The sequence below is a fragment of the Coenobita brevimanus genome, chromosome 50 (genome assembly GCF_032717465.1).
Source record: "Coenobita brevimanus isolate Jiangsu-jjx chromosome 50, ASM3271746v2, whole genome shotgun sequence".
NCBI lineage: Eukaryota > Metazoa > Arthropoda > Malacostraca > Decapoda > Coenobitidae > Coenobita > Coenobita brevimanus.
Genome location: NC_137003.1, coordinates 4,699,014 through 4,715,026, shown reverse-complemented (window position 1 = coordinate 4,715,026; position 16,013 = coordinate 4,699,014). Strand labels below are relative to the sequence as shown.

At 38.4% G+C, this 16,013-nt stretch overlaps 1 non-coding gene across 1 annotated transcript; it reads left to right on the top strand.

Moving 5' to 3' along the window:
• The first annotated feature begins 3,228 nt into the window (after positions 1-3,228).
• On the top strand, positions 3,229-3,347 carry LOC145399904 (5S ribosomal RNA). Its single transcript, XR_013897351.1, has one exon. It is a non-coding gene; the product is annotated as a 5S ribosomal RNA (ribosomal RNA).
• Positions 3,348-16,013: the final 12,666 nt, after the last annotated feature.

The following is a 16,013-nucleotide window of genomic DNA, read 5'->3' as shown; positions in this document are numbered from 1 at the left end:
CCTGGAGGGTCCACAGGCCGCACCAAAGTGATAGGACAGGTTAAGGTAATAAGGTTGTGATCGGAGGAGCCCAACAGAGAGAAAAGATTAACAGAGTAAGCAGAAGGATTAGTTGTGAGGAAGAGGTCAAGTATGTTGGAGCTCTCTCCAAGGCAGTCAGGGATACGGGTAGGGTGCTGTACAAGCTGCTCTAGGTCATTAAGGATAGAAAAGATGTAGGCTTGTTCACCAGGTGGATCCGTGAAAGGAAAGGAGAGCCAAAGGTGGTGGTGAACATTGAAATCTCCTAGAATGGAGATTTCAGAGAAAGGAGAAATGGATAGAATGTGTTCCATCGTAGAAGTAAGATAGTTGAAGAATTTTTGATAGTCAGTAGAATTAGGGGATAAGTAAACAGCACAGATATATTTAGTCAGAGAATGACAGGAAAGCCGAAGCCAGAGTGTAGAGAATTCAGAAGAATCGAGTTCAGGAACACGAGAGCAAGATAAGTCGTTGCGTATATAGACACAACAGCCACCTTTGGCTTTGAAATGAGTATAGAGAGTGTAGGAGGATACAGAAAAGGGTTTGCTGTCAGTTGCCTCAGACAGCTGAGTCTCCATTAGAAAAAGAAGGTGAGGTTTAGAGGAGGAGAGGTGGTGCTCAACAGAGCGAAAGTTAGAGGACAGGCCGCGAATGTTGCAGAAATGAAGAAGAAGAGAGTCAGACAGTGGTTCCAGGCACCTCGAGTCGACACCGGGAGAGGGGCGGACGGTGGGGGCATTTATGATTTTCCCCCCTGGGGACTCCGAGGCTTGATTAAAAGACGCCATTTTTGTCGAATTTAGAATAGGAAGTGTAGTGTGTACTGTGCATGTAGTTTGGTGTAGATAGTTAGAGAAATTTGTACTGGAGAGATGCTGGCCTACTCTCTGTGTAACTGAGACACTGAAAAAGTTCAGCAAAGGGGGATGGTCAGGAACTAATCCTGAGGGCTGATGAAACGGGAGCTCCAGCACTCCCTGTCATCAGCTTTCCATCCACCTCGGGAGTACTGCCCTGCTCGACTGGTGCTACAGTCTACTACTATTATTATTATTATTATTATTATTATTTACGGATGTCCACTCAGACTTATAAACGTCATCTCAGCCTGGTAACCGATCTGTTCAGGTAGGGAAATGGCAAAGGAAACTTGAAATATCCGCTACTTGGCCCCAGTGATTCCGGTTTACCTCGACCGCCTCACACTGGCTTGTCCTGGATCACTGCCTGCCAACCCTACCTCCATATACCACTTCAGTGTCCTCTGCTCTGTATTCTCCTGCATACTTAGCGTTCAGTGATTTAGGACACTCTTCACACCATCCTATCGGAATATTCAGTATTTTTAGAAGGAAATCACAAGCATTGGGTGAAGTAGCAAAATTAAGAGGAAAAAGCAAAGCAAAAAAATAAATAAATAAATACATAAAAGGGCTGGCGTGAAAGAAATGGGTGAATTGAAATGGGGACTTGCACAGAGAGAGAGAGAGAGCATATATGGGAGTAATATCAGTAGAGAAGAAAAACTGAAGTGAACAGATTAAAGGAAGAAACAGTTGGTAGTATTAAACAACCTCTTCCCCTTCTGGCGAAGCATCATCGTGAAGAGGCTCTTCCCAGTTTGGTACCTTTAAACCCCCGGCCGAACAGCCTCTTCCCAGAAGGAGACTACGGAAGGGTTGGTATGCTGCGGGGGTGCTCTCTGGCAGAGAAATCGTGAGATTGGTACGCCGGAGGAGCGTATGTTTGCCGTCATCTGTGTTTTGTTTACTCTCTCGTGTGATATATTGCGAAAATAATATGCTAAATCTGATAAACAACGTCTCCGAATTAGTCCAATGGTAGGAAATAGTTTTAATACTTGATACTTTAATACTTGAGAGATGGTCCAATGGTGGTTAGGATTACGGCAACTAGAATTTAGCGGTTTTGTTTGGTTGTTCAGTTAGGTTAGAAATAGGTTAGGTTAGGTGAGGTCAGGTTATCTAACAGACTTGTACTCCATTCCACTTTTCATTACTGTCATCAGAAAGCACGTGGTATAATTTAAGGCCGTGATTAGGATTGCAGCAGTTAGAATTTAGCGCGACTTCCGTTTTCCTAACCACGATTAGAATTAAGATGTTTGGTTTGGTGGTTCAGTTAAGTTAGGAATAGGTTAGGTTAGGTTAGGTCAGGTCAGTTTTAGTTAGGTTAGGTTGATACTGCTACAGTTTAGCTTAAACCGCTAGAATTTAGCGGTCGTTTGGTTTTTCTGCTGTTAGAAATATGTTAGGTTAGGTTATTTGGGTTAAGTTATGGCTACCGTAAAAAGGAAGTGATTAGGATTACGGCAGCTAGAATTTAGCGGCGGTGGCAGTAATCTAATCACGGCCTTAAATATACCACGTGCTTGCCCTTCTGAAAACAGTAGTGAAAAGTGGAATAGTGTACAAGTCTGTTACATAAAGTGCTCTCGGAAATAAGCTGTGAAGTTGCCTGGATCACCACTGTATGAGACACAGGTAACTTGGGAAGGATAGAAGTCAACGACTGGGCTGTGCGCATGTAGCAGTCACTGAGCTCTGTAGTGGTAGCAGTAGTTTGATCGTAAATGGGTAGCACCAGTCTCCTAAAAATCTATGAATAAAGATAGTATCACACACCAAAAAATGATAACAAACATTTTAAAAAATTGCAAATGCATTTCGTGAATGTAAAGGTACAAACTAGTTACATGAATATGATATCAGTATAAAAAAGATACGAAGATATTTGGGAAGAGGCAGGTGATGATCCTGCTTCATATTCCAGTACCCGAGAGACACCTTCGCGCGCCGTACGAGGAACCTCTTCGTTTTAAAACTACGGCCGGAGCGACGAAGAGCTTGCTCGTGGGAAGTGGTAGTTAATACTACCAGCCTATCCCTTCTGTTTTTGCTTCTCTTCCTCCTCATCCCAACTCTCTCTCTCTCTCTCTAACGGTGCTCATTTTCCCCTCGCAAGCAATCATTTTCATTTTCATTCGTCAGATAGCTTTCCAAACAACCTAATTGCATGGTTAACATACCGTGCATCTTGCCAAACCTTTCAACGATTCATTGAAATAGCCAGTCTTAACCTTAGCAGTAATGTTCTACCGTATTTAGGTCCATGAACGAATATTTGTCCTACATGCTTGAGCGATACATTATGGTATTATCAAAAAGTACAGTAGTTTTTGCCAACGGCCATACCACGTTGAGTACACCGCTTCCCGTGCGATCAGCGAAGTTAAACAACGTTGGGTCTGGTTAGTACTTGGATGGGTGACCGCCTGGGAACACCAGATGCTGTTGGCTCGTTCTCCCTACGTGTCAAGTGGGGTTGGTGGAGGATTAGTGCCCCTCCCTGTAAAACAATTAACTCTAAGCCCTTGGCCACCCCGTTTGGGATACATGGCGTCTGGCAATGAATGAATGAAACAGTAGTTTTTATTTTTGCGGGGAGTAATGTATCACTTTATTTTATTGCTATGAAGGTGAATTAATGATGATGATGATGATGAATGGCAGGATATTTACTTATTTACCAGTATCAGCCCTGGACCCAACAGTATATGCCAAAAAAAAAAAAAAAAAAAAAAATTGTTTTTCCTTGATCAATACTTTGTGGAAAGAAACTGATAATTCAAACAGTTCTGACAGGCATCGTTGGTACCATCTCATTTAGCGAGTTCTTATATATGTCTCAGTTTCTTATACTCTTTTTTACTATTCGTAGCCTTTAATTATCGATTTAATATGCATGCGTAATATACAAAGTGGGAGGGTGCAAATCGAATCGCCGAGGAAGTCGCGCATGCCCACTAATGTCGAGACGTAGCCCAGCAGTGTTTAGAGTTTGAACTCCGAGTGTGTGTTTGGATGTGTTGGCGCCCCGGGTTTTCGTGTTATTCGTTGTATCTGTCTGTATTTACGTCGCCGGAGTGATGATATAGTGAAAACAATGCCTACGGATTGTTATGGAACGCAGATTGACTGATGGTGATGAGAAATGGCTTGTGAAATAAGGAAAGAACGAACCAAAACATCCTGATGCAGCATCAGCGGAATGAGACAACATCGACAACGAAAAACAACAAGAAAATGGGAAGAAACGGAATCCTAGAATGAAAGACACAGAAGCACGGGAAAATGTTGAAAAACAAGAACGGAAAATTGGGAAGCGAGGACGAAAAAATGAACAGGTGACAGACGACAAGAATGACTCAGTAAACATTACTTTTAACAGTTTGGCAATCATTACTTCTACACAAAAGTCTTCAGATACAAAAAAAAAAGTGTGCTAGGTGCAGAAAATATGTGGGGAAACAAGACAAAGCAATGTGGTATGATGGATGTGAAAAATGGATTCACATACAGATGGGGACAAGAAGACATTGCACTGAACACAAAATGACAAGTGAATTATATGAGGCAGTTAGAAAGGACAATGGAGAGTGTGTAAATATAAGGTATAAATGCAATCAGTGTCTTAAAGGTGAGAGAGAAAATGGAGCAGGCAAGGAAAAGAAGGGATTAAAACTTGCTCATAGGGAATTGGAAATTATGGCAGAAAGATATAAGAAAATGGAAGAAAATTTGGAGAAATCAAAGGAAAGATATGAACAAAGTGAAAAGGAGAAGGAAATATTGTTTAAGGAGAAAGAAAAAGCAGAGGAAATGCAAAACAAATTAGAAAAAGAATATGAAGGAAATAGAAAGAAAAATTCTTATGGTGAAAAAGAATGAAAAAATCTGAGGAAATAATTAAAAATTTGGAAGAAAGGGTCATGTATGAAAGTATTGAAAAAGAAGAAGCAAAAATAAATGAGGAAAAACTAAGAGAAATCCTAATTGTAGTAAAGGAAGAAAACACTGCATTGAAAAGATTAGATTAGATTTTGAGAGTCAACAAAAACTTAATGAACAGTATGACAAGATGGAAGAAAAAACCAGGAAAAGAAAAAGAGCAGAATACAGACAAAATATAGAAAAATTTGGAGAAAGCAAACAAAAAGAGATAGAAATAGAAAATGAAAATAAAAAACAAAGTGAAATATATGAAATAGAAGGGAAAAACAGCCAAGCAGTGAAAACCAGTGAGGATAATGTAATAGTGAAGTAACAGTAACTGATAGAGAGAAGCATAAGGAAAAAGAAAATTATGAAGCTACTGACAGAAAAGAAAATGGTAAAAAAGAAATGGCAGAAGGAGAAAAAGAACAACAGAAAGAAAGTACAAAAAAAGTTAAACAACAAAAAAGACAGAGAAATCTGGAAGAGGGCAAGGAAATAAAGGAATGTTGGTATTTTACTAGAGGAAACTGTAAGTTTGGAAAAGAGTGTAGATACAAACATATAGTGAGAAAAAATGAGAGTCATAGAAAGGAGGAACATTGAATGCAAGTACTATAAGAAAGGAAAATGTATGAAAGGGAATGAATGTAGGTTTTATCATATAAGAAATGAAAGGTGTAGATTCTTTGAAAGAGGGTATTGTAAAAAGGGTAAATACTGCAACTATGTGCATGAGGAAACAAAAGACAAAATAGTAAATGAAAATAGTGAAACAAAAATGAGGAACATGAGAGAAATATTGAAGGAAGAAAATTTTTGGGAAAGCAGAAAAATAGTATTAGAAAAATTGATACTGAGAGTGGAAGACATATGGAAGGAAATGAAAAACTTGCAGGAAGAAAGAATGTGAGGGAAAATGAGAATATAAATGACAGGGAAAAAGAAGACAAAATAAAGAACAAAGTTACTCATAAAACAAATGAAAACAGAAAACATAGCAGTATAGAGTATCAAAATTATGGTAAAAATAATATTAAATTTTTTTATGCAAACTGTAGAGGAATTAAAGAAAAGCAAGTAAGTTTAAGAGAAGTGACAAACAAAATAGACCCAGAAATTATAGTACTTAATGAAACGTTCTTGAGAAGAGAAGTGGTGAAGTTAGAAGGATATAAAGCATAGAATAATAACAGAGAAAATAAGGTGGGTGGAGGAATAGAAATTATGGTCAAAATAAATTCACAGTTAAACACAATAAAAATCAGTGAGGAAACAGAAGATATAGAAGAAATGACAGTAAGCATAGAAACCAGAAAAAGAGCACTGAATGTAATTAGTGTATATGGAAAAACAGAAGGAAGGGTGACAAACAATAAAATTAGGGAACAGTTTCAGTATCTCAAAGAACACATTAGAAACATAGAAAAAGTGGGTGAAGATTATATAATAATTGGAGACTTAAACGCAAAAATAGGAAATCAGGATGATGGTATAGTTGGAAATAATGTAGGGAAAAATGAAGCAGGCAAAGCACTGATCCAAATGGTAGAAAATGTTAAAGGTGTAATTGTAAATGGAACAGAAAAATGTAAAGGTAAATGGACAAGAGTAAACACAAGAAATAATGTGGAAAAAAAAATCTATATTAGATTATGTGATAACGAATAGGAGTGTATACGAGGACATAATAGATATGAATATAGATGAGGAAGGAATGTACAAGCTAACGAAATACAAAAACAAAGAAGTTAAAGAAACAGATCATAATACAATATTAATAGCAATGGATAATAAAATAAAAGAAGTAAGGAATGAAAATGTAAAAAAGTGGTACTTTAAAAAAGGAGGAGGATGGGAAAAGTTTAAAGAAATGACAGAGAAAAATGAAATTTTTGAGAGGATGTGGAAAAAAGTAAACTACCAAGAACAAAGTATTGAAACTGAGTGGAATAAGTGGAAGGAAGTAGTGTATAATATACTGGATAAAGCATTTGGGAAAATAAGAATGTCAAAAAGGGTTAAACCAGGAATAGATAAAAGGGTGAAGATATTAATGGAAAGAAAAAGGAAGATAAGGAAACAAATAAGAAAAGAGAATGATAAAACCAGATAGCAAACTTTATAACAGAAAGAAAAGAGATTGAGCAAAATATAGCAAAATATATAAATGAAAATGAGGAAAGAAGAATAGAAGAAATTAGTAATCAGCTTAATGATAAAAGAAATAATAGTGATACGCTGTGGAAGTTAAGAAGACTTAACAAGAAACCCCAGTGGCAGTATGTAGTAAAAGATAAAGATGGAAGTGATATAAGAAACCCAGAAAAGATAAAATAAAGAGTTAGAGAATACTATGAAGAGATATACAAAACAAATGACTTAACAAAAGGATATGAGGAATACACAGAATGCATAGAGAGTATGATCAGAGAATGTTGGATGTATGAAAACAAGGAAGAGGAAAAATTAAGTGAGGAAGAGATGAAAATGGTAATAACAAAGTTAAAGACTGGTAAAGCAACTGGCCAAGATAAAATTAGCAATGAAATGATTAAAAGATGTGGGAAAAGTATGAAGGATTCAATAATAAGAATGATGATGAGAATATATGATAGAGAAATAATACCAAATGAATGGCACAAGGCATACATAAAAAATATATATAAGGGAAAAGGTAACAAGAAAGATTTAAACTAGTATAGAGGACTGATACTGAACTCACACCTGATGAAAATGATGGAGAAAATAATAGAAATGAAGGAGACAGAAAACTGGAGAATATGAGTGATTACCAGTGCGGGGCAAGGAAAGGAAAATCAGTAAGGGAACATCATTTTTTTATAAGAAATATTATTGAAGAAGCACAACAGAAAAAGAAAAATAACCAGTATATTTTGATGTATCAAAGTGCTTTGACAAAATGGTATTAAAGGAAGTAATGAAGGAGTTATGGCTAAAGGGAATAAAGGGTAAACTCTGGAGAATGATATATGAAATTAATATGAAAAATGAATTGATACCTATGACAGAAATTGGGGAATGTAAAGGAGTGTATGTACAGGAGATGATAAGACGGGGATCAGTGCTAGGGGCCAAAATAAGTTCAGTAACTATGGATTCACAAAGCAGAATGATGAGGGAAAAAGAAAGTAATTGGAAAATAGGAAATGTAAGGATAAGCCCATTAATATTTCAAGATGATATCATGGCAATAGAGGAAAATTACAAAATACAGGATACAGTACAATAAACATAATTGAAGTATTTCTAAAATTAAAAAGACTAAAAATTAATGAACATAAAGCAATCAGCATTAGTAGGCAAGGGAAAAACAGTAAAAATAAATGGTAAAGAAATTGTAAGAACACAAAGTCATAAGTACCTGGGAATAATTATACAAGAAAAAGGGAAACAGAATATTAAAGTGGAAAATATGATAAATAAAGCAAGGGTAGCGGCAAATGAATGTATTAACATCATAAATAGAAAAGAACTGAAAAAAAAGTAGAATTAAAATTGGGCTAAAATTATTTAATACTTTGTATTACCGATAATGTTGTTTGGAGGGGAAAGTGGGAAAACGTTAAGAGGAAAAGAAAGCTCTTAATAATGTTCAAACTCAGTACTTAACAAAATTAATCAAAGTACCAAGGACAACACCGAAATGTGCTTTATTAAATGAAACACAGGAAGTAAAAATAGAACACAAAATTAATCAAAGAAAACTTGAATATTACATTGAACTCAAGAATAGGAAAGAAGACGCTGCTGAAGTAAAGATGAGAAAACATTGTGAAGATTTTGAGAGTACGTGAGAGAAATAAAAGACATTAAAGAAAAGTACAGTATACCTGAAGACTTAGAAACATTAGAAGAGAGAGTGGCAAAAAGGGTAATAAAAGAAAAAATAAAGAAGAAATTTGTGAAGACATGAGAAAAGGGAGTAAGACAATGAAATCAGTGGAACAATAAATAGGCCTACAGAGATACCTAGAGGAAATAGAGTTTGAAAGCGCAAAGATTATATTTTTTATTCGAACCAGAATGCTAGAAGTGAAGGAAAATTATAAGAAAAAGTATGAGCTTAACCTTATATGTGACATGTGCCAAGAAGAGAATGAAAATCAGCATCATTTATTCATATGTGAAGCATACGAAGATTTAACAAGCGAAATTAAAGGAAAAGAATCAATAACAGAAATACTAAAACAAAATGAATTACAGGTTGTAGCAAATACAGTGGGCAGGATAATGAAACGAAGAGAAGTAATTATGAATATAAGGAGCAACATAGAAATGAACAATAGAGACTGAGAAAAAATAAATAAATAAGCCATCTTGTCTAAAGACAAGAACTCCCGGATGGGAGTAGGCGCCAACAACAACAACAACATCCATTCCTCCTGTTCCTTCAATATCATCACTCCTCCTCCTCTCCATCTCCGCCTTCACAACCGGGAAATAAACCAGGTAAGGAAATATACATATGTCTGACCTTAAAAACAAAACAAAGCAGACTAATTGTGGACATTTTGTGAATAGAGTTCCCGTTTTCTGTCAGACGTTTTCTGTTACTTGGTATGGCGATGAGACTAAAGATGCTTGAAGGGTTACAAAAGATGCTTGAAGGGTTACAAAAGATGCTTGGGTTGCAAAAGATGCTAGAAGGGTTACAAAAGATGCTAGAAGGGTATAAAAGATGCTTGAAGGGTTACAAAAGATACTTGAAAGGTTACAATAGATATTTGAAAGCTTGAAAAAAATACTTGAACAAAGGGTGCTTGAAGGGGTTACGGGTAGGTTAGGATTTGTATCCATAGGATGGACAGGGAAAGGAGAGAGCAGAGTCTTAGCGTGCGTTGTTCATGGGTATATTATCGTGCGAATTTATGCTTATTTTTCGTAGGAACGACGCGGAAAGTGCAGATTATTCACATGCCTCGTTGTATAATAATAATAAATGATACGAGACAGTAAATTTGTGTATCCGGACACTGGATAAGAGTAAGAGAGAGGAAATAGACAGGCTAAAGGATAGGGTTATGAAGAAGGGATATGTAGAAGAAAATGAAAGAACGAAATGAAAGGGAGATGGTTCTTTTTATCTGTCCGAGAGGAATTCGTTACTGTTTCAGTCTGTCTTTCTCAGTCAACCTGCTCATCTCTATCTATCTGCTTGTATATGTCTATCTACCTATCAGTCTCTCTCTAACTACCCATGTCTATATCGTTGTCTGTCTATTTGTGTATCTGTGTATATCCGTCTATATTTATCTGTCTATAAAATTGTTCAGGATTTTGCCTGTTTGACATTTCAGTACACTTTCCTGCGAAGGTGGTCGTACTGTTGTACAGAACTGGAAGTATATAAATAGGAATGAATAGAAAAATTACGATTTGCATGCCAGTTCTGTACATTTATAACTCGCTCTGTGGTTCATTTTTTGTCGTGAAAAGATATCATACCCACCCCCCCTGGATCCACTTGAGTTAAATATGAAGAAATGAACCAGGGATTGATTCCATAACACTGATATAAGCACGTTAACCCCTACACTGCGGGCATGTTTACCAATGTTTTGCGTGTCCCGCGGGGTTATTCGGGCTCCGACAGACTCTCAAAAAATATTTGCCAAAAATCAGTTATTAGTCCTAGAATATTAAAATTACATATGTTTATGGCACATACCTTCAGCTTTCTCCTGGAATGTTTGTTGAGCCTTCGTCGGTTACCGTAGGACTTGTGGAGACCTCTGAAGTTGGGTAACGAAGTCTCCACTTTACACTTCCCGACAACCCGTAATATGATTACCACAGCCAGATATTAACACTATAAACACCACTCTATGATTTTCAAGTAGTTTGGGATCCATACTCCAAAAAAAACCCACTGTGAAAGCAATGGAAATTACGAGCGCGTCTGATCGTCGCACTTGCGCTAGTTCGCTCTTGGTACTCTGTCATTTATTATTCATAAAACCCCTCACACTTTATATTTTTATTACTATATCACACTTATATATATCTGGAGTCTTTCTCCATAAGTTTCCTTCAGTAGTATTAGTTTATTGTCACTGAAGTCATTCAATTTTTCATTCAGTAAAATACGTAGAGAGCCACGGATTCAATTTCACTGTTATAAAGTATTTGTACTCATATTCTTATATTACTAATTACTTACATTACTATTTACATTTTCTATTCTATTTTCAATATTTACCCTTCTATTTTACTTACACTATGTTATTCACTGTCACTTTCAGTAAGATAAAACTATAATACACTGTTCAATCATATGTACTGAACATCCATTGCTTTCACTTGCTATTTACACATTATTTACACCTTATTCTCCTTTCATACTTGCACTGTTAGAACTGCTTCTGGCTGTGGTAATCAAAGAAGCAGGTAACACAGAGGGGAACCTGGCACTCAGCGCACTGCCAAGAGGTGCGTTTGTGCTCAGGTGTGTGGAGGGTGGTATGTGCACACACCTGACACCTTGGAATCGCAGCCTTCCTTTTCCCTGTGGCAGGCATTAGCTCCAGTCTGTGCTGATCCATATACGCCCTCTGCTCAAGTCGGTCGGGAAGTGTTACTGGATGGCGCCTTGGAGTTGCTGCTGTCACCCTACCATATCTTTCCAGCAGCTGCTGGACACAAGTCCTGGCGAACAACCTCAGGGAGAAGGACTTGGGTGGCTTGACCTTCATCTTGTACAGGATGAAGGCGTTCAGCATCGTTATATCTATGAGATGCAGGAAAACTTTCCTGTACCACCTAGTATTCTTCCTGAGGCAGTCGATCTCACCAATCATCATGTCGGACTTGTCCACCAGCCGCATATTGATATTGTAGTCCAACACAGCATCAGGTTTCATCACAGGTTTGCCTGTCCGACGGTCGACCTTCCTGCTGTCTGTCATCTCCCCCTTATGTATGGTGGTGAGCATGTGCACGACCCTCTTGTCATGCCACCGTATTGCCAGCATCTTCTCAGACTTGCATAGGTGCACGTCTCCTCGCTGCGAGGTTCCTGCCTCTGTGAATTTAGGGAAGTGGGCACGATTACTTTTGACAGTGCCGCAGGAGCCAATGCCGTGCTCAGAAAGGTATTTGGCAAGTTTCGGTGCTGTATAGTAGTTGTCTGTATACAGCACATGATTCCCACCAAAATACTTTTCAAGGAGCACTTTCACTACACAGCCTGAGAAGCCAAGGGGGTGTGTTTTATCCAGATCGACAGTGCTGGCTGAATAAATGACGAAGTCAGGGGTGTACCCCGTCTTACAGTCGCACAGTACAAAGAACTTAATTCCAAAGCGATGGCGTTTGCTTGGAATGTATACTGAACAAACCAAAGATGTCCTCTGAACAAAACCAAGGATTCGTCAATGACAACCTTCTGAAAGGGGTGGAAGAATGACATAAACTTATCCTTCATTCTGCTCAGAATCTCCCGGATCTTCCAGAGTGGGTCGGTTTGGGAAGGTACATCGTTGTCGGCAAAGTGCAGGTTTCCCATGATGTTCCGGAAGCGATCTCTGACCATGTACTTATTGAAGGTGGGTGAGGGTAGTAAGGGGTACATTGACCAGTATTCTTCCAACTCATGCTTCTTGGAGTGTGGCATGAGAAGCATGAGGGCAAAGAACACATACAGCTCCTGCACTGCCAGCATGGACCACTGTTGCATCTTGGCTGCACCTGTACCACTTGCAGCACGTTGTGATTCATACCTGTTGGTCTCATCACATATGTGCTGCTTGACTTCGTCATCTAGGAAGGCCAAAAGGTAGTTCACACACTCAGCATTATCGTCAATAGTGAAGGCAGGCTGAACTCCTGAGGAGCTCTCATCAAACACTAAATGTTCAGGCACAAAATCGGACCCTTCCGTCCACGCGAAGGCGTCCAGGATTCCCTGTCGTGGCGGTGTAGAGTGGGTGGTGGTGGTGGTGGTGGTGGTGGGTGGCTGTGAGGCAGATTTATCTGGTTCAAGGTCACTCGCACTGACCCTGGGTTGCCGTACAGCACTAGCAGCCCTTACCCTACTACCAACTCTACTTTTACAAGTCCTGGATTTACCTCTTCCTCTACGGCCTGCCTTCACTGTTGATGCTGGTGGTGACTCCGACGACGAAGACTCCGGAGATAACTCAGCTGACGATGAGGAAGAAATGAGTGAAGTGGGGCTTGGGGAACGGGGAGGTGAATCAACTCGGGACTCATGGCGGGCTGGGTCACGCGGGGGCATTGTTCTGGGGCTAACACGTCACCTTTTCACTCCCTTCCCAAATTCCTTGGCTTGCTTCACTAACGGCTCCTTTCCCTTGGAGCTAGAGACTACTTCTGACACTGAAGCACTCGTACTAGCACTTTCTGGCATGATTACCTCACCCGGATCATCACACGATTCACCCGAATCGTCAAAATCACTGTCCATCATCACCATGGACAATTCTGCTAGTTCACGTGCCACTGCAGTGTCACTAAGTCCTTTCCTGCTTCCCTCACTACTTTTCTTTAGGGGTAGAGGTCACGGGGCCCTTTGCAATGGGCGCAGAAGCGGCAGAAATGGCGGGGCGCGAGTGCGACATGGTTTGACTACACTGAGGACAAGGAACTAAATGCCGCGGCTTATCTGAGAAGGCAAGGGTTGACAATGACACTGAGGCTGACTGCTGCTAACTTACATGCTAATTTTTTATAGGAAGAAAATCTCGGCAATACATAAAGAAATAGGTAGTTCCAGGTGAATGTAAATGTCACTTAGGCTTCTCCCTTCCTTTCTGATATATATTTTTATTACAGACCGATTACAAGGCATAATTCAAAGGGGAAAATACCGTGGTAATGTAGCGAGTGAATGCACATGAGGTGTTGTCAGGTGATAATTAGCCAATTCCTGGTGTATAACATTATCACTTACCTTATTTTTTTTTGGTATATATTATTTTGTATAAGTATAGGGCATAGGGCTTATTTCAATGGATGAAATCTGTGGAAAAATCCGGGGGAAATTTGCGTAGCGCAGCGCGGCGTGGGAGGTGAGAGGACAGGGTAATGGAGGGCAGGTAGGGAGGGGAGTCACGAAGGGGGTAAAATCGCTAAAATGTCAACAATGGATGGGAGTACAGATGAGATTTGGAGTGCTGACTAGTGTTGGACATTGGCAGTACTGATAGATGATACAAGCCACCACTTGAGAGCCTGGGATACTTCAAAATAACACAGAATCACAAAAGTGACGTCCCGCGGTATGATCCATTGTGGCCGAGCGTCACGAAAGTGACGTCCCGCGGTTAAGGGGTTAATGATAGAGAAAAAAAGTTAGGATTTATTGCCCCACCCCCTCTTCCTCCCACTCCTTTGTTGAGTGTCTTTATGTCTTGTTTTCATTTTCTTTCTTTTTCATTGTTTTTTTTATTTGCATGGTCAGATAAGGCAACCCCATCCAAAACAACCGAATCGATGACGGGATGACACGAGAGTAACACAATGACATCAAATTAATCAGTGCTGCAACAATTATTATTTTTTATATATATATATATATATATATATATATATATATATATATATATATATCACATTTTAACCAGCAGTGAAATCTCTGCAGCAACCTACTTCCGGTACAAAGACAATTTAGGTTTTAAAACAGGTTAGCACTGTATTTAGGGTAATTATATTTTTGTACTTCAATGTTGTGCAGTATCTTGAAATGCGAATAATGTTACTAAAGATTATATATAAATAAATTAAAAACACCCTTTTTGTCCTAATCGATTAATTTTGGCCGGCATCTTATCTGAAATATGTTTACGATATTTACCTGTACGCGACTGGTTCGGAATGTATTGGACATTTTATTACAGGTATATTGCCGTACTCACCTGTGCGTTATTAGGCCATTTTGAACCTGCTTTATTGTCACTGGTATTACGGTATTGTTACTTAGAACTCCCTTTATTGTCACACGTATTACGGTATTCGTGTTACTTTGAACTCCCTTTATGGTCACTGGTATTAAGGTATTCTCGTTACTTTGAACTTTATTGTCACTGGTATTATGGTATTCTCGGTACTTTGAACTTGCTTTATTGTCACTGGTATTACGGTATTCTCGTTAATTTGAACTTGCCTGTCACTGGTATTATGGTATAGTTACTTTGAACTTGCTTTATTGTTACTGGTATTACGGTATTGTTACTTTGAACTTGCTTTATTGCCACTGGTATTACGGTATTGTTACTTTGAACTTGCTTTATTGTCACTGGTATTACGGTATTGTTATTTAGAACCTGCCTTATTGTCACTGGTATTACGGTATTGTTACTTTGAACTTGCTTTATTGTTACTGGTATTACGGTATCGTTACTTTGAACTTGCTTTATTGCCACTGGTATTATGGTATAGTTACTTTGAACTTGCTTTATTTTTACTGGTATTACGGTATTGTTATTTAGAACCTGCCTTATTGTCACTGGTATTACGGTATTGTTACTTTGAACTTGCTTTATTGTCACTGGTATTACGATATTCTCGTTACTTTGAACTTGTCTTATTGTCATTGGTATTACGGTATTGTTACTTAGAACTTGCTTTATTTTCACTGGTATTACAGTATTATCGTTACTTTGAACTTGCTTTATTATCACTGGTATTACGGTATTTACTTAGAAATTGCTTTATTGTCACTGGTAATACGGTATTCTGGTTACTTAGAACTTGCTTTATTGTAACTGGTACCGGTATTCTCGCTTTAGCCCATAATGGATCCGGTGACTTTGGGGTGTTGTATATTGTGGCCTTTGGTTCCTTCTTCTTTACATAAAAATAGACACTTGTACACTTATGTTTGTTTTCTTGTCGGTTTAGGGAGCCTTCTAACACCCTTTCCCAACCGATTTATTTCTCGTTATGACGTGTTAATATTCCCTTGTATTTAATGTAATTGTACGGTCTATGTTGTTATCAGGACATGAATAACACATAATAATAAGGTGTAGCATGCAGCATAAATCGCTAAGGAAAAGGTGTTCCAAACCTTTGCCGATGAGAATGCTGGCTTTATTTTCTATGACGTGTTCATCAGAAATAATTAATAAATAAGTTATTGCACTCGTAAATAGCATAGGGTTTCTGTCGTAGGCTAGTTAATTTTCGTCCTCTCTCTCTCTCTCT